Raw genomic sequence first — 19298 nt, 5'->3', positions numbered from 1 at the left:
CCATTCCATCAGATTACCACAAAATATTTATTTCCTTTGAGAAATCATCACTCTACTATTACTAGCTATGTGGCTTGCAAGATTTACCCTAGCTCCAACTCCAAGGATAGGTCTTGCATGGCTTAATCTAATCAGCTTGCTCCACTTCCTAGACATAATGATTTGTTCAGAGAGAGGATTAAGATGAATTAGAGCTAAGGAGATGTGAGAAGATTAATATTGGCACTTAAGAAAAGTGAAGCTTATTCTCTTCTTCAGGACTTGTGGCAAAATTGCATACTATTCCATTCTTGCTACCGTAAAAGGAGTCAGTTTGAAGATAAAGTTGAAAAAAGTCAAGAAGTGTAGACAAACAAAGGCTGATTTTAATATTATTTCAATCTATTGGATCAAAGCATGTTTGGAAGGCAATTCTATGCATAAGTTAGTTCCTTAGCCTAGTAAACTGCCCTTTTTCCTCCCTCCTTTTCTTCCTTCTTCCCTTCCTCCTTCCTTCCTAAATTAAAAAAAAAAAAAAAGAAAGAAATGTAGGGGTACCTGGGTGATTCAGTCAGTGTAGCATCTGTCTTCCATTCAGGCCATGATCCCAGGATCCTGGAAGGAAGCCACCACATCCAGATCCCTGCTCAGGAAGGGATTCTGGTTCCCCCTCTCCCACCATCCTTCCCCCTTCCCCTTCTCATGCTCTGTCTCACTCACTTTCTCTGAAATAAATAAAATCTTAAGAAAAAATTAAATGTAGTTTAAATTGAGTATCTTGTCATTTACAAATGAAAGATTTGTAACAATTATGAAATCTTTAATGTGCACATCTTTATCTCCACACTGAAATCCATCAAGTTCATGTAACTTGGCCAAGGTTAGGCAGCCAGCGGTAGAACTGATTTCAAGTTCTGCTCCAAATGGCTCCAAAATATCTAAGTTCTTTTCTTTATACCATGTAGACTTTTTGCTGTTAGCTAAACCTGACAATAGCAGGCCAGGGGTAGAAATCTATATCTTCTTATAACTAATCCATGTATTTTTACAATGCCAAACCTGATAAATAGACTTATCATAATAAAATGAATATTTATGAGACCCTTTAGGTAATCAGTCCAACAGATGCTTATCTTTCACCTCTTTTCTCTACATGTCCTGGAGATATCCCATAGCCCTTTGATAGAATATGTTTTTTTTTTAAGATAAAAATATGCCCAGATTTGGCAGATTAAAATAGTAAAGTAGATCCTCAGTGCAATTCAGTCCTTATTGCCTTGTAAATAAAGCATGCTATTAAAAAACTCAATCTCATTTCCCTCCTCTAATTATATAGAATTGAAATAAGACATGGTGATCGTGCTTGGCAGAATAAAATACCCCAAATTACAAACATCTATGATAATAATCAAAATTGATTTTTAAACTTGAGATAGTAAAGAAGTGATTTTCCAGAGCCTATAATAATTGAGATATTTTGACTTCTTAAAATGTGGCTTAGTTTTATAATCATACACTTAAGATTAATCTTCTGCTAATATAAAAATAGGTCATTTCTTTAAAAAATGTAGTACATTGTTTCCAGTTTATTTTTATCATGGCAAGTATAAAATATACATAATATTTCAGAAGAACTCGGCCTATTTCCTAAGGTAGCAATAAAGTGTTTGTGCAAACATTGATAGTTCACTGGCCATTCAAAGATCTTTTACTTTATTAATCAGTATATTTGGTTAGTAAATTATGCATTACATATCGCAAAGACCAATTAAAACTATCTTCTGAAAAATAAATAACTAGAGGAAGCAAGAATAAATAGAAAGAACACAACAAAAATTCCAGAGAACTGTATCTGTAAAATTTGTAATAGTTATTACAAAGGCATTCACATATATAACTGAGAGATTTTGACCAAAAAAATGAAAAAGAAATCTTACATTTATGGCCAGAATTTGAACATATTCTTAAAAATTAATCCAAACAAACAAAGAAGCCCTATCTCTTCAGTTATTCTGTGATTGACAAAAGACAATTCTTTTCCCTAAATCCCAGAAGGCTAAAAATATCTTGACATGATACATTTATAGCTTAAAGAATTCTCTGTCCCTTTTCCTCCAAAATACCTAAAATGGAATTATTAAAAGATCACAGAGAAAAGCTAAATATATATTTCACATAAACCGCAGTTTATTTTCTACTATGAGAACATTATGCTTCTAGAATCCAGATATTATAGTAGATATATAAATGTTTTCAAGTAATTACATATGTACAGACTTCATTTTTAATATTAAAATATCTATAAAATGAAATTCTAGTCATGTGTCATTTGATGTCTGAGCATATAAATGCCTTTTAACAGAAAAATAGAAAACATATAATTTGATCAAAAATGCTTATTTTCTTTTTTCTCTTACTTTAATTTTATAACAGTAAAAGAGTAGAAATTTTGATTCGAGTTTGAACTATGTCTTAGTGGATAAGAAAACCAAAGTAAAGAATATTTTTGGATTTGAATTCAGGAATAATAGCAATAATTATAATAATGGTGTTCATTTTTCACAATTTTAAAAAAGTATTTTATATGGTGTTATAGTGGCATAGTGTATCTATAATTGAATTATCCTAACATTTTAAATCATTGGAATAAAACCTATGTTCAAATACAGAAGGAAATTATAGATAGATAACAGTAATTTTATGCCACCGTATATGAAACAAAGGAAAAAATAACTATTTCAATTTATTTAATCCCTCTTCAATGAGTTAAATCGAACCACAGGGAGATTGAGTCAAATATTCAGTCAACCTGAGTGACTTGCTTAGGAGAGGCCAGATTTAAAACCAAAATTTTCACTTATATCTGGACTGGTATATTGAGAACTTACAACTTACCAATATTACATATTTAATTCATTCTAAGAAGATACTGAATGCCTCTTTAAGGTTTTGGTCTGCCTTATATTCATAACTTTTTGTTGTTGTTGTTTTAAGATTTTATTTAATTATTTGAAAGAGAGAGAGAACATGAGCATTGGTGAGGGGCAGAGGGAGAGGGAGAAGCAGACTCCCCGCTGAGCAGGGAGCCCAGGCATCCACTTCATAAATGTTTTTTTTTTTTTTTTTTTTTTCATAAATGTTTTTAATATTTTATTACAGTATACAATTAGCATACTCTTTATTCATAAGTAATTATTCTATCTTCATTAAAAAAAGAATGCCTAAAGCAATCTTGTAAGATTGTACATCTATGAAGATCATACATTATGGGGAAAATGTACAGTTGACCCTCTAGCAACATGAATTTGAACTGTGTGAGGCCACTTACACATGGAATTTCCTCAATAAGTATAGTACAATACTGGAAATACAGTATTTCCTTTTTGCAGAGTTATTTGTACTTCTTCACTCTAAGCTAAACACCCAAATTTCAGCTAAGAAGTTGAGACAAGATGCAACACAAACTTAACAGGCTTAAATCTAAATCAACTTCAAGCATGGCCTTCTTAGTTAACAACAATGTCATATCTTCTAGTTGCTTCAAGTCCATTTTTCTCTCACACCTCAAATGTAATTATTCATTCTCTCCTATCAAAGATACATCTAGTTTCTGATGATTTCTCACCACCTCCATGAATACCACACTGGTCTAAATATGGATTATTGCAACAGCCACTAACTGGTCTTCCTGTTCCCACGTAACCCCCTACCCCATGCAATGCCAATACACCAGGAAGAGTGATCCTTTTAAGTTAAATGTCAGATGATTTTATTGCTTTAATCAAATTCTTTCACAGCTCCCCGTTTTATTCAATCTAAAAGTCAAAATCCTTTTAATGGCCCCAAAGGCCCTACAAAGTCTTATTTCCCTTCATTTACCTTCTCTTCAATCCACACTGGCTTACTTATTGATTATAAAACTGTCTAGGAAATCTTCTGCTTGAGGGCTTTTGCTCTGGTGCACTCCTCTGACTCAAAAGCACTTCCCAAAATATCCTGGCGTGTACTTGTATGAAAAATTACCTTAAATTTAGAAATAAGGCAAGAAAAAAATGTAAAAGGTGGGCTGTAATGTCCTTTCAATGTCATGTGAAAGCATTAACTAACAGACCCACCCAAAGATCATTTAAAGGAATGCACATTGTTTGATTCAAGTTTACTTTTGATTATTGACTAATAAAGATTTAGTGAAGATTTACTAACATTACATATGGTTTATAGTCCAGAAGACATTAACTGGTTTTGTATATAACCTAGCAAGTTTATTTTAACATTTTTTACTAAGTCACCTATAAATTCCAAGCTCTGCAAAATGCTCCTTCATGAGCCCATCTTACTGATCCCTTCATTAATTAACAATTGAAATAAAGGGGCATCTAGGTGGCTCAGTCAGCTAAACAACCAACTCTTCATTTTAGTTCAGGTCATGATCTCAAGGCCATGAGATCAAGCCCCAAGTTGGCTCTGAGCTGGGCCTGGAACCCGTGTAAGATTTTCTCATGCTTCATCTGTCCCACCCCCGTTCATGTGTATATACAGGGGTATTCTCTCTTTCTCAAAAAAAAAAAAAAAAAAAAGAAAAGAAAAGGAAAAGGAAAAGGAAAAAACAACAAAAGGGAAGCTTGGGTGGCTTAATGGTTGAGTGTCTGCCTTTGGCTCAGGGTGTGATCCCGGAGTTGGGGGATGGAGTCCTGCATGGGGCTTCCTGCAGGAAGCCTGCTTCTCCCTCTGCCTATGTCTCTGCCTCTCTCTGTGTCTCTCATGAATAAATAAATAAAATCTTAAAAGAAAGGAAGAGAAAAAAAAAGAAAAAGGAAAAGAAAGAAAGAAGAAAGCAAGAAAGCAAGAAAGCAAGAAAGAAAGAAAGAAAGAAAGAAAGAGAAAGAAAGAAAGAAAGAAAGAAAGAAAGAAAGAAAGAAAGAAAGAAAGAAAGAAAAGAAAGAAAAAGAGAAAGAAAGAAAATCTTTGGCATGTACACATTTTATATTTGTATGAGAGCCATATTTTAACTTTTGAAAACTATTCTTTGATAAAAAGATATTTTCTTCAAATATTTGTGTAAAAATCACCACAGTGAGTCCTAACCTATCATCCTATTTTAAAAACTGCTCCGTACCCATCCCTCGCACCTTATCTCTCTTCCTTGTTATTTTCTTTCAAAGCATTTCTCAGCTTCTAACACACTATATAATTGGCTGTTATATTATGTTTATTTCCTTTTTCCTTCCTGTTAGAACATAAACTCTGAAAGAGCATAATTTTCTTTTCACTCACCAATGTACAGTTAGTTCTGCTAACACAATATCATATTCCTAAAAATCACCATAGTATGCAAAATTGTACAACAAAAACCATAGGATTTGTGAGGAAAATAGGGGTAAGGGCAAAAACCTGACACATTTAACAAATTTAACAATGATTTACACATGCTAAATGGTCAAGATATATACAAGCAGTACAATTAAGTAAAAGCACTTTACTTTGAAGAGAACTGAAGTTTGCTTTGGAAATGGCCTTTAGAAAAGGTGCAAGTTGGTGTGATATTGTGAAGTAATGGAAGGCAAATTATCACACCAGATGTAGGGTGTCCAGGATAGGTCATATTAGCTTGGAAAAGCATGTTCAATGTTTTATTAAAGTTTTACATTTTTAAACAATAGTCAAACACAACTAAGGCTATTTTAAAATAAACTCCAAAAATTAAAACATTTCATAAATTTGTGGTGATGTTTACATAATAAATTCAGTTTCCCTTGGGGCTGATTTTTCTAGATGAAAAGGACATTTTTAAATTTATCAAAAAGGGCATGGGCTTTGAAAGAATGACTTTTTTTTTTTTTGGCACACACGAGAGAGAACATGAGTGGAGGAGCAGAGGAGGAGCAGAGGGAGCAAGAGAATCTTAGGCAGGCTCCATGCCAGCATGGAGCCCAAAGCAGCATGGAGCCCAATGATCATGAGTCTGAGACCATGACCTGAGCCAAAATCAAGAGTACATTAAGCCATCCAGATGCCCAAGAATGACTCTTCTTGTGTAGTATATGAAACACCACATTAATTAGAACTGGTTTCCTATATCTGAGTGACCACAGCCCAAATAATTAACATGTAAAAATACATATCGTGAAATAAATGTGAGTAAAACTAATCATATGTCTGATAGCTATTGTGGTGGGAGGCTTATTCACTACTTTGGTTAGAACCTGGTAGAGACCAAGGATCCTTTCATTTAAGAGATTTTTGTTCTCAAGAAACATAAAGACATTCTCAAGGAACATAAAGACATTCATAAAATAAGTTCCTCAAGTATTTGTCATATGCTGCTTGCCAATATTCAGTATAAAAATTATCATTGAGATCTTCTACACAAAGGATAAATCACATGATTCAGACATTCAAAGTTTCTCTCTTTCCATTTCTTGTGGGTAGTAGAAGGAAATGCTTGAACAGTCATGCAATATACATTTTAGAGAAAATAAAAGTCCACAGAGTACCTACACTTTTTGTCTAATTCTACACAGTTAAAATTTAGCCATTGGTGTTCAGAGGACAGCTTTGGGATATTCCAGTACCTACCATCCAGCTCCACTCCAACAGAAAACACAATTGTCATTTCCATAGGTCATGCTAAACAAACATGCTAACTAAATAAGAACAGAGCACTTGTCAATAAATGCAACCAGCCTCTCCTTTCATTACCATGCCAATTTAAGGCCATCCTAATTAGGAGTTCTAGAGTAGTTGCTGAACACAATATAGTGTAGTCTCACTTGGATAAATTTACCTTCTACAATCAGTTGTAGAGACACTTGAATTTATGTGTTCAGAAATAAAATATACAATGTTTTCTAGTAATGGAATTTATATTCTACAGTTCTAATTTGTACAGTTTATCTCTATTCCTTTTAAAGTATTTTATTTTCTCAGTTTCAAATTTTCCAGAACTAACTAGTCTAATTTTTCTTTTTTTTTTAAGATTTTATTTATTTATTCATGAAAGACACACAGAAAGAGAGAGAGAGAGAGAGAGAGGCAGAGACACAGGCAGAAGGAGAAGGAGGCTCCATGCAGGGAGCCCGACATGGGACTCGATTCCAGGTCCCCAGGATCAGGCCCTGGGCTGAAGGCAATGCTAAACCGCTGAACCACCCGGGCCGCCTAGTCTAATATTTCTATAGTAAATACACAGTGGTTATGCTGCTGATAATGGTAGAAAGACTTGTGGAAAGAAATAAAATCACGTATAAAGGAAAATGTCCCACCTAGGCCATGTCTCTAGTAGATCTCAGAAATGATTACCGAGTTTCATTACAATTGGCCTGAAAAAGCTGAAACCAAGAAAGGACCATGAACTTTTGGTGATTCTAGGATACCAGAGGCAAACTGGATCTAACAATCTGAAGACTCTAGCTTAATCAATTAATAACAACATATTTCATTCAACTGTGTACAGATATACTTTTATCTCACACTATCAAGAGTGCTACCCTCTTTTATCAATTAAAATTCCTCTAATTTTTCCCTTAACAAACTACAAAGTAAATTTTTTTCACTGACTGGTATTCCCTTGTCTGACAAATTAATAGATTCATTATAAAGTTGTTTTTAGTTCTGGTGGTCTCTATTTTATTTTGGGTGATCTTTATTATTTTGATATGTGCAAACTATAAATTCATGATAAGTAGCCACTTTTAAAAATAATTTTATTTTTACGGTGAGAATTTTTTTGCATCTTGAGCACTTTATTCCCATCAAATTAAACTATTACTGAAAATCCAATGTACTCTATCCTTCTGCTAGCATCTAACACTGTGCTGATTTCTATTATTTTGTAAAATACTACATAATTTTTGTGCTGCATAATTAAAATATTGTATCTAAATAGATTTATCCTTATTAATTGAAATACCATAAAATGAGTGACACATTTATCATTGGTATTACTTATTTACAGATTTCCTGCTAATTTCAAGAGCTACTAAAGCCAGGTTGGAAAAAAAAAAAAAAAAAAAAGAGAGAGAGCAAATAATAGAAGCCAAAGTGAAGAAGTTTTTACTAAGAGAACAGTGCTTTTTGTTTTCCTTCTAAAGTGATACTATTATTAAATTCTGAATTTCTTTTTAATATGTCAAAGAGATTTAAAGAATGAATATTAAAGGTTTTTTCTTTATCTTTTATTGCTCATATAGGAAATATATAAGAGGTTATCTTTAAACATGAATTCTAAATTGTGCAATGTCATTTAACATTACATAAGATTTATTTTTTTTCTCATTGTTAAGGCAATATACGATCATTTAAAGAAATTTAAAACAAAATAAATACATAATCAGAGTCTAGCTTCTCCCCAGAATATAGAAAGCTTGAAAGAATATTACTCCTATGCTAACAATAAGAAGAAATAAATTCAAAATAATAAATTTCCTTGAAACCTCTTAGAGTTGTGGTTCATGGGAAAGCAAGTATCTTGAAATCAAGGACAAGAGGTTCCTCAAAGACAGACTAGCTGCAACTGGCTTGCCTGTGACAGAGCACTGGTGGAAGAGGAGCTGGGTCATAAAAGCAGGTGAGAAGAAATCAGACCAAATTGGCCACAAATTGCAAATGATCATGTCTGAACAATGTTAGAGTATAAAGTATGGGGTTAGAGATCCCTGAGAAGCTGTAGACAAAAGAACAGGTTGTACTCCCTATAGGCTCTTCTTCATGGTCCTCCATGGGGTGCTAAAGACAAGAATGGCAAAAGGTGAGAGAGCAAGTAGAGATAGCCTCTGTTTCCTGTACAGACATAGACTTTCCAAATATGTGAAGATTAAGAATCTCACCAAAAGAATATATGGATGGAAAAGAAGCCCACAGAAAGATGCTCCACAGAAAGATCAGTATTCATTGGGGAAAAGCAAATTAAACAACACTGGAATACCACAACACAGGTTTTAGTTTGGAGAAGCTTAAAGAAACAATAATATCAATACCTGACAAATATCAGAGCAACTGGAGCTCACATACTTTGCTTGTGGGAATGCTAAACAATACACCATTCAGGAAAACACTCTGACAGCTCCTTACAGAGGTAAAAATTCACATCATACAGCCAGAATTCCAACTCTTAGATATTTGTCCAGGATAAATGAAAATTTATGTTCAAATGTATACAGTAATATCTTCAGAACTTTTATTCAAAAATCATAAAAGAACTGGAAACAATCTACATGTTCTACACTTGTGAATGTATAGATAGTCCATCCATATGATAGATTCCTACCCAGAAATAAAGGAAATGATCAATTGATACAGACTACAATATTGATGAGTCTCAAACTGATTGTTGGAAGCAAAAAAAAAAAAAAAAAAGCCACATTCAAATGGCTGAGTACTTACAATTCATTTCTATGACATATAATTTTATTTATATGATATTCCAGGAAAGACAAAACTCTAGGGAAAGAAAACAGATCAGTGGTTGTCAATGGTAGAAATGAAGAAGAGAGAATAAAGAGGAATAAGGCAACTTTTGGGGTAATAAAATATTCTATATATTTTTTAAAGATTTTATTTATTTATTTGAGAGAGACTGAGAGAGCACAAGTGGTGGGAGGGGCAGAGGGAGAGCAAGTGGGAAAGACAGAGTCCTCAATGAGTGGGATCCCAACGATGGGGCTCAGTCCCAGGACCCTGAGGTCATGACCTGAGCGGAAGGCAAATGCTTAACTGACTGAGTCACCCAGATGCCCCTCCATATTTTAATTATTGTTATGGTAATATACTTATATGCCTCTGTCAAAATTCACAGAACTCTACATTAAAAAGGGTGAATCATAATGAGTGAAAATATACCTCAATAAACCTGACTTTAAAAATAGTTATCACTTATCAATTTATAAGTTTGATAGCCAATATGAATTATGGATTTATACATATGCATATGCTAACTAATAGCTACCAATTTATTTTCTCCTTATGCTCAATATATTCTTCAAATTAATATGCAAGCATTAACTTATTTCATCCTCAAAAAAACCTTATAAGGAAGGTACTACTGTTGTCACCATTTTGTAGTTGGACAACAGATACTCAAGAGGTTATATAACTAACCCAAGATCATTGAGTCTTTCAATGGCAATGCAATGCTTTCAAAATAGACAATTTGGGGCCAAGGATCAAGCCCATTATCTTATTAAGTAGTTATATAGTATATAGTTATATGTATTTATACATAGTTATATGTAATCATATATATATGCAAATTTATACATTTCTTTACTATTGTCATAAACCAAATAATTTTATAAATTTGGCAATGAAGATTCCTATCATATGAATGATATAATGCTAAGAAATTGAAGGAGGAAAGCTTACACAGAGGAAAAAAGATCTTTACATATATTTGATTCTCATTATCTGGAGTAATTATGTTCTATACAGTCACCACAAACATTGAATTAGCAAATGCTGAATTACTGCCTACAAGTAACACAAGGTTAGGTGCTTACAAACTTCTGCTCACATTTCTATAAACTGATCAATGTGTGTGTGTATATATATATATATATATATATATATATATATATACCCTTGTTTTTAGCATGTTTCTGTTTTAAAAATATATAAATTTTAAAATCCTGGAAGAGAGTACAGGTAGAAATATCTCTGATATTAGCTATAGCAACATTCTTCTAGATATATCTCCCAAGGCAAGGGAAGTAAAAGCAAAAATAACTTATTGGGACTACATTAAAATAAAAAGCTTCTGTACAGCAAAGGAAACACTCAACAAAACTAAAAGGCAACCTACAGAATGGGAGAAAATATTTGCAAGTGACATATCTGATAAAGGGTTAGTATCCAAAACATATGATGAACTTAAACAACTCAACACCCAAAAAATAAAAAATTCAACTAGAGAATGGGAAGAAGACATGAACAGACATTTCTGTCAAGAAGACAAGTAGTTGGCCAATAGACACATGAAAATATATTCAATATCATTCAACATCAAGGAAATGCAAAACAAAACTACAATGAGATATGACCTCATATCTGTTAGAATAGCTAAAATAAAAAAACACAAGAAACAAGAGTTGGCAAGAATGTGAAGAAAAATGAATCCTCTTGCACTGTTTGTGGGAATGTGAACTGGTGTATCCACCATGGAAAAGAGTATAGAGGTTCTTAAAAGAGTTAAAAATAGAATTACCCTATGATCTAGCAATCATATCACTGGATATTTACCAAAAAAAAATACAAAGACACTCATTCAAAGGGATACATATAATCATATGTTTATAGCTGCATTATTTACAATTGCCAAATTATGGAAGCAGCCCAGGAGTCCATGGATAAATGGACGGATAAAGAAGAGGTTATAGATAGATAGGTAGATGGATAGATAGATAGATATTGATATATATGTTCACATATATATATCAATAATATGAATATTATTCAGCCATAAAAAGAGATTGAAATCTTACCATTTGCAATAGTATGGATGGAGTTAGAGAGGATTATGATAAGTGAAGTAAGTCAGTCAGAGAAAGACAAACACCATATGATTTCACTTATATGAGTGGAACTTAAGAAACAAAACAAATGAACAACCGAAAAAGAGGCAAATCAAGAAAAAGGACTTTAACTAAAGAGAACAGTGATGGTTACCAAACAGGAGGTGGGTGGGGGATGGGTGAACTAGGTGGTGGAGATTAAGGAGTGCATTTGTGATGAGCACTGAGTAATGTAAGGAATTGTTGAATCACTTATTATACACCTGAAAGTAATATAACACTGTATGTTAACTATATTGGAAGTTAGAATAACTTTATAATTATTTCATATATTTTGTTGATTCATTAACATTGAACTCACAGCCTGCAGCATTTAACTCATACCCAAATAAAGCTCATCTGACAGACAAATTGTCTCCATCAGGGAGGGACATCATAGCTTTCTTGTACTTGGAAATGCTAGACAGCACTTTGTAGTATGCTTGGAGTCACTTTAAACATCAAAGTCACCAACCAAAAGCACAAGGATGAGAAAAATACAGCAGTAAACATATGAAAAGGATGCTTATTTACAGTATCAGAATTGATATAAGAAGTCAGAACTCCACCCTGATCAACTTTACCTGGGAACTTTTGACTGTGGTAATTCATATTTTTAAACACTCTGCATATGCATATATCAGAGGACAACCAAGAAAGCACTTCAAGTATTGATTTTAGGTTGCAAATGCATTTTAGCAAGTACATGAATTGGCATGTAAGAAATCTGCTAATAATGAAGATTGGTTGTCTATGTGTATGTGTAATTTCCATACAATGATGTATTTTTCATTAGTATTACATCATAATTCTTTTCCAAAATTATTTAAATTCATCTTCAGAATTGCTACACTTGATATATAATACTACTATGTTTTATATGATCAATTAATCAGATATATTTAAGTATCACAATTTTTGTTTTGATATCATAAATAATTTTTCAATTAAAAAACTCCTCATTTTTTTTCTAATTTATTTTCCACTAAGAGAATGTAAGCTTCCTGGAGTCATAGATATTTTATGTTTGGTTCACTGTTGGATCTTATTTCTTAGTACCATTCTCAGAATATAGCAGATGCTTAATTAATATTTGAATGAATAAGTGAATACACCTAATCCCCAATGGGATGAGGGGACCTGAATTCACTGACTTATACTCTCAAGAGGAAAAAGAAAATTCTTACATACTTGTAAGATAGGTATTCATCTTAAAAGTGAGAAAAAAAGAGAAACCCACAGTTAAAAGTTCAAGTTTACCATCCATCTCAGGGAATATCCATCCATATCAGAATAAAATAACAAAGTTTCTATTTTTAGATACTGGAAAGAGGACTCAAATTTCTGCGTATAAAATAATATTTTTTAGAAACGATGGAAAATAATACCGACCATATTTGAAGTTATGTACAGTTTATCAATATGACAACATAACCTGTTTACACATCTGAGTAAAAACAATTCGAGAAAACCTTCCATATGTATAGGAGGAGTCTATTACTAATGTAAATACTCTATGCATTCTGTTATATAAATACTATATAATCTAATACTGTACACAGTAGTGGTAAATGTAATTGAACTTTAGATAAAAATAAAGGATTTGACCAAGTGAACTAGAAAGAATCACCAAGTGTATTTTTTGAGTAAGATGAATGCCCCTTATTATCAAGCCAGCTGAAGCTCAACAATCCATTAGTTCTCACATGGGTAGAATCTGCTATTGCTGTTTCCTCTCGAAGGATTAGTTCTATGAATGCCAGTTTCCTAAGAAAGTAAGTCAGTATGGTCAAGAATATTTGAGTGAAACAGAAAATACAGTGGTGCCAATTAATTAAATGAATGGTCTCTGTTTCGAGTGAAATTCAAATCCTTGTTACTTCTTTATTTTCCTTTTTAAAAAAATTTAAATTTAATTAATTGACATATAATGTATTATTGGTTTCAGAGGTAGAGGTCAGTGACTCATCAGTCTTATATAATACCCAGTGCTCATTACATCATATGCCCTCCATAATGTTCATCACCCAGTTACCCAGTCCTCCCTCCCCCCCAGTGACCCTCAGTTTGTTTCCTATGATTAAGAGTCTCTTGTGGTTTGTCTCCTTCTCTGATCTCATCTTGTTTTATTTTCCTCTTTTCCCCTATGATTCTCTGTTTTGTTTCTTAAATTCCATGTATGAGTGAGATCTTATGATAATTGTCTTTTTGTGATTGACTTATGTCACTTAGCATATCATTTAGTTCCATCTTGTCATTGCAGATGGCAAGACTTAATTTCAATTTAATTTTCTTTGATGGCTGAATAGTAGTCCATTGTGTGTGTGTGTGTGTGTGTGTGTGTGTATGTGTATACACCACATCTTTATCCATTCATCTGTCAATGGACATTTGGGATCTTTCCATAGTTCGTCTATTGTGGACATTGCTGCTATAAAAATTGGGGTGCAGGTGCCCCTTTGGATCACTACATTCATATCTTTGGGGTAAATACCCAGTAGTGCAATTTCTGGGTCCTAGGGTAACTCTATTTTCAACTTTCTGAGGAACCTCCAAACTGTTTCCAGAGTGGCTGCACTATCTTGCATTCCCACCAGAAGTGTAACAGGGTTCCCCATTCTCCACAACTGCCCAACATCTGTTGTTTTCTGACTTGTTAATTTTAGCCTGGTATGAGGCTAAAATGGTATGAGGTGCCTGATTTTAAAATGGTATGAGGTGCCTGATTTTAGCCTGGTATGAGGCTAACTGGTATGAGGTGGTGCCTGATTGTGATTTTGATTTGTATTTTTCTGATGCCATATTCATGGAAACAAAGGACAATGCAATTAAAAGAAATAATGCTACAGCTGTTTAGATTTAATATAAGAATGTGTTTGGTAACGTTGACATGAAACAGTTTCTGTGGATTGATCAGCATGAAATGAAATTAACTGAATGAGAAGTGAAGAAATGGACATAACTTAAAAAACAAAATAACATAACAACAACAAAACCTTTCCAATAATTTTATGAATAAAAGTGATAGAGAAAGGAAATGGTGGAAGGGTTTGTTTTTATTTTTTGTTTGTTTTTATTTTAAGCTTTGGAGACATTAGAGTATTCTGTGTGCTTATGAGGACTGACTTATGAACAAGAAGAGAAAAGAGAAAATATATAGGAATTCAGACAAATTGCAGAAGAAAAGCTGTCACTGTTAACTATTTCACTCAAATACCATTATAAAGTACTTTAAAAAGTATTAATTTCAGATTTGCTAAAAATAAAACCAAAGAAAGGTAATATAAAACATTTTTGGTTTGAAGAAACATTACCATGTACTACACCAGTACTAAATGAAGAAGAAAAAGTAATTTTCATGTTAGCATTTCATATTGTATTTATTTAATAGTTTCAAAAATAAAGACATATGAATAACCCTAAAATAGTGAATTGTGTTACTTAAACATTTATATTCACTTAATTTGATAATTTATTAATGTATATTTTATTTGTTATTTATTGCTCTAGAAATTAGTCACATTTTTATTTTAATTATTTTTACTTTTTTTAATTTAAATTCCAGTTACTTAACATACAGTGTAATATTAGTCAGTAATAGAATTTTGTGATTCATCACTTACATCACCACAAGTGTCCTCCTTAATCCACATCACCTATTCAACACCCACTTCTCCTTGCGTCCAGCAAACCTTGGTTTGTTCTTTATAAACAAGTCTGTTTTGTGGTTTGCCTTAGAGTCTTCACATTTTTTCAATAAAGGGCTCTAACCATGTCACTGATGCTTTACTAGATTGAAAATCCAAGTGAAAGGCAGGATCTTAGATAGATCATTGTGCACAGAGTAGAAAGTTATTTTAATATAGGGACAGGTCACAGTCTCTGAGCTATCATTTGACACTATTCAGATAAATGTAATAAACTCAACTATTATGTCCCTTTTAATCATAATATTAGCATGGATGATGAGTGTATCCATTAGCAAAATAAGTTTGTCTTAAGTAATGGTGATTCAGGTTTCAACTGAAATGATGAATAGCTAAGAAACTTTATATCTTGGGTTTGGTCTAGGGATATTCTGGGAGACAAGTATTCATGAATATTTTCATATTTCTGCACACAACCCAGACTTTATGAGCAAAGGATAAAGGTTAAAAGATGATCAAATAGCAAATAGGCCTTGAAAGTTAGTGATAAAGTGAAAGTGAATTACTCTAAAGAGATTGAGACTTAATCTTCCCCAGAGCCATTTGGTTATATTTTAGGATGGTGAAGCTAGAGAGACCCCCCTCTCCCACCTCCTTCCATCCCCAGACATTTATGTCTTTCTTTCTCCCTCTTCCTTTTCACTTTATCTTCCTCCCTTCTTCCATCCCTTCCTCTCCAAACTTCAAAGAGTAGGGGCAGATATGCCACCCAATCCCATATCACCTCCAAATCTCGTACTTTCATTATAGCTCTCCTGCATTGCACCCCCATTGCCCATGCAGGGTAACACGCAGCTGTCACATCACATGAGGATAGGGTCCCTGGAAACTAACACTAAAATGTTCTGTGAGCAATAAACTGTCTGTTCTCTGATCTAGAGATCTCACGTTTTCTATCAGAATAAGAATTACAGTGAACATTTAGTGGTTTCTTGACAAAGGGCGTCAGAGAGAAGGGCTCAGAATTGTGACCCTAATTTTTTGTTCAATGATGATCTTGCCTGTGAATGAAAACAATGTTACACGGAGAGTCAAGCCAACATCTTTATATTTTTGGCTGAGATTTCTCATTCCTTGCAAAATTATATCCAAGATATTTCCACTCCTGATCTGCCTTACTTCATCCACTTAATTCTCATGTGGTTTAGGGCTATACGTACACTGTCAAGTTATTTTTAGCACTGGAAACTATGTGAACATATGTGTCTTGTATGATTTTGGTCTGAGATTAGGAAAAAGCAAATGTGTGGGTAGCTTTCCTTGGGTTTTACTTGGATTCTTGGATATTACATTTGGTCCCTATTTAGAATATTCTTTTTCTAAATGTTTCTTTCTACCTCTGTGTTTCTCAAAGTGGAAAGACTTTGCTGATTCCTATGTCAGTTTTACATCTCCCTACTTGCTAAACTAATTTATTCCTGCTGTCCTCAATTCTACCACATTCTTGACAACCACATTTGAAAATAGCATTTCTTTAAAATAGTTTTAATCTATCATATGGAGTATTTGGGCTGGTTATTATCAATACAAAAATATTCATATATTATAACTTATGATATTTAAAAATAATCTTAATATTAGATTCACACCAAATAATAAATAGCTATTTTCTTAACAATAAAGTTAAGATATTTTAATAATTTTAAATTAGTGAAATTATTTTTACAGATTTAATATTCATTTTAAAATATTCAAATTTATAAATACAAGGCACCACTTAATTTTCCATTTGATGAAGTGGACTAATTGCTGCAATCTTTAGAAATCATTAGCCCAGGTCCTCGCACATCATAGATTCCTTAAATATTGGTGGTGTGAATAAAGGTGACAGATACTGTTCCTAATAGTCATGAATGCTGTAACTACCTGTGCCAGCAAAGCTGGTTTGCAAACCTAAAGGGACCTGGATATAGTAACTGTCCTGATATGACTATAGCACTTTCATGAGTCATATTACAAATCTTTGCCCTAGGTAAGTAAGCATTTTTTTATTATTTTGTTCAGGTTTGGTCTGATCACCCTGAACTGTTTTGTTTCTGTTTTGTTATTGTGTTTTTGATCACCCTGTAGTTTTCGCACCAGTTCACACTCAGCACAAAGATCCCTGTTATTTTGCTCAGACTACAAAGAGTGATTTAAGGCTAACCTCTGGACCCATCCTTACAAATATAATAGAAGCAAATTAGTTAAGTTTATTTACAAGACACAGGAGGGAAAATAAAGAAGCCAAATAAAAGACTGATACTAAATCTAATAATCTGATAAGAGCATGTTCTAGGATTTGGGTTCCCACAGTTGTAAATATGCATTCCGCCCATGGAGAAAACAGTTTTCTTGCCTTTCCAAAACATCATGCCCAACTGCATTTGGGATCCATATACTGTAATATCCAGAAGGTATTATATTTAAAGGGGAAAGATAAGACAGCAGGAATAGTAACAATTCCCTTATTGAACTTGAGAGCAGCTGCCTACTTTATGTCAATTTTGAGGCTCAGGATGTTTAATGTGAAAAACATAAAATAACTATCATAATCCAAACCTTTTAATCAAAACTTACATTATTAGAATTTTTTAAAAAGTTGCATTTGTCACATAAAAAAAACATTTCTCACTTAACTCATTTTAATCCTCTTATTTTTTTCTGCAAATTTGGTAGGGTTGATATAATTATGACTTTTACATGAATGAAGGTCAGTGAGAATATTATAGGGTCATCAATCACAGAGCTGGAGCCATCACTATGTCTGATCTGGTGGCCTTTGAATTACTATAATGCAGGCTGAGCACTTAGAGACAGTCTGGGACCACCTACAGTCTTACATTCAAGCCCATTGCTTGCTTGAGGAGAAATTGTGCAGGTTTGTCCCAGGGCATTGGTTTTCCCTTTCATATCATGTATAGCTCCATGGTGATGCTTCCTGCTCCTGTTTCTTTCACTTCCTCTTCATCAAGCCTCCTTTCAGATATAGTTCATTCACATTTACATTAAGCTCTCTAAAATTGTAGTTACTGGATGCATACAAAACTCTGAGGTGCCATATACGGCAGGGAAAATAAATGTTGCTGTGCTTTATTACAAAGAACAAGGAGCAAAGACAAGGGCATGGGATAAATAAGGATATATACATATCGGCTATTCTCCTGCAGGTAAGCAGTACTTTATTGTGTATTATGGTAAAGGTTAAGAATGCAAGCTTTAAAGCAAGAGAGACTGATCCGGGTGATTGTATCATTACAGATCAAGAGGGCTTACCTGGAGGGGATAAGGGCAAACTATTAAATGAAACTCTGGATCAGGATTTAAGTTTATCTCTTGTTTCCTTTAATGTCTTACAAAGGCAATGTGCCAGACACTGATGTTGGCGATGTAAAGATTTTTAAATAAACTTGCTTGAGTTGATTTTATTTCCTTTCTCCTCTATTGGGACTTTTTGTATCTGCGATGTTAATTAAGGGCAACATTTTAAATTCTTGGTTCTCCTGACCTAATGCTTTTGCTTTCTATGGCAGATATGATCCAATTTGCTGCATTTCTTTTTTTTTAAATCATATTCTTCAGGTATTTTAACCTGTGATTTTATATTCCCCAGAGATATACCTACTTCTACTTTTTATTGGAAAGGGACTAAGAGCCCTATTCTCTGAATTTAAGCAGAGGGAGGAGAGCCCAGGGCCCCACAGAGCACTAGACAGCATTCCTGTTTACCGATTCTCCTCTCATCAGGTTCTCAGTCCTAGAAATATTATACCCTATTTGCCACTTAACAAGCCCTATTGGGGAGAAGGATTGGAGGTTGAATAACAAGTGTGGAAGGGCATCAACTCCTCTTCCATGAGTACATTGAGCTACTCTGATACTTGTCTATGGACTCCAGTACCATGAGCTGGCCAGGCTGTTGCCATATTTCAACGTAGAGGTGCAAGTGATGATGGCTGTCTCAAGGCAATGTGGAGTAAAAGCAAACGTTGCTTTAAAGAAGAATCGATCCAGTCTATCCAGCTCTTCTTAGAAATTCAAGGCAAACTTCCATTGCTTTAGAGATCTTTATTTTATTTTCTTCAGAGAG

General features: G+C 33.5%; 1 long non-coding RNA gene across 1 annotated transcript in view; it reads left to right on the top strand.

The window, feature by feature from the left end:
• The first annotated feature begins 18062 nt into the window (after positions 1-18062).
• The window catches only part of LOC106557598, a 96109-nt gene continuing 94873 nt past the window's right edge, over positions 18063-19298 (top strand). The window contains exon 1 of the long non-coding RNA XR_005377153.1: positions 18063-18378. This is a non-coding gene — a long non-coding RNA (uncharacterized LOC106557598). The remainder of the gene's footprint in view (positions 18379-19298) is intronic.

This window comes from Canis lupus, chromosome 23, assembly GCF_011100685.1.
Source record: "Canis lupus familiaris isolate Mischka breed German Shepherd chromosome 23, alternate assembly UU_Cfam_GSD_1.0, whole genome shotgun sequence".
Classification (NCBI taxonomy): domain Eukaryota; kingdom Metazoa; phylum Chordata; class Mammalia; order Carnivora; family Canidae; genus Canis; species Canis lupus.
Note: the sequence above shows the minus strand (reverse complement) of the source record. Positions and strands in the feature narration are given on the sequence as shown.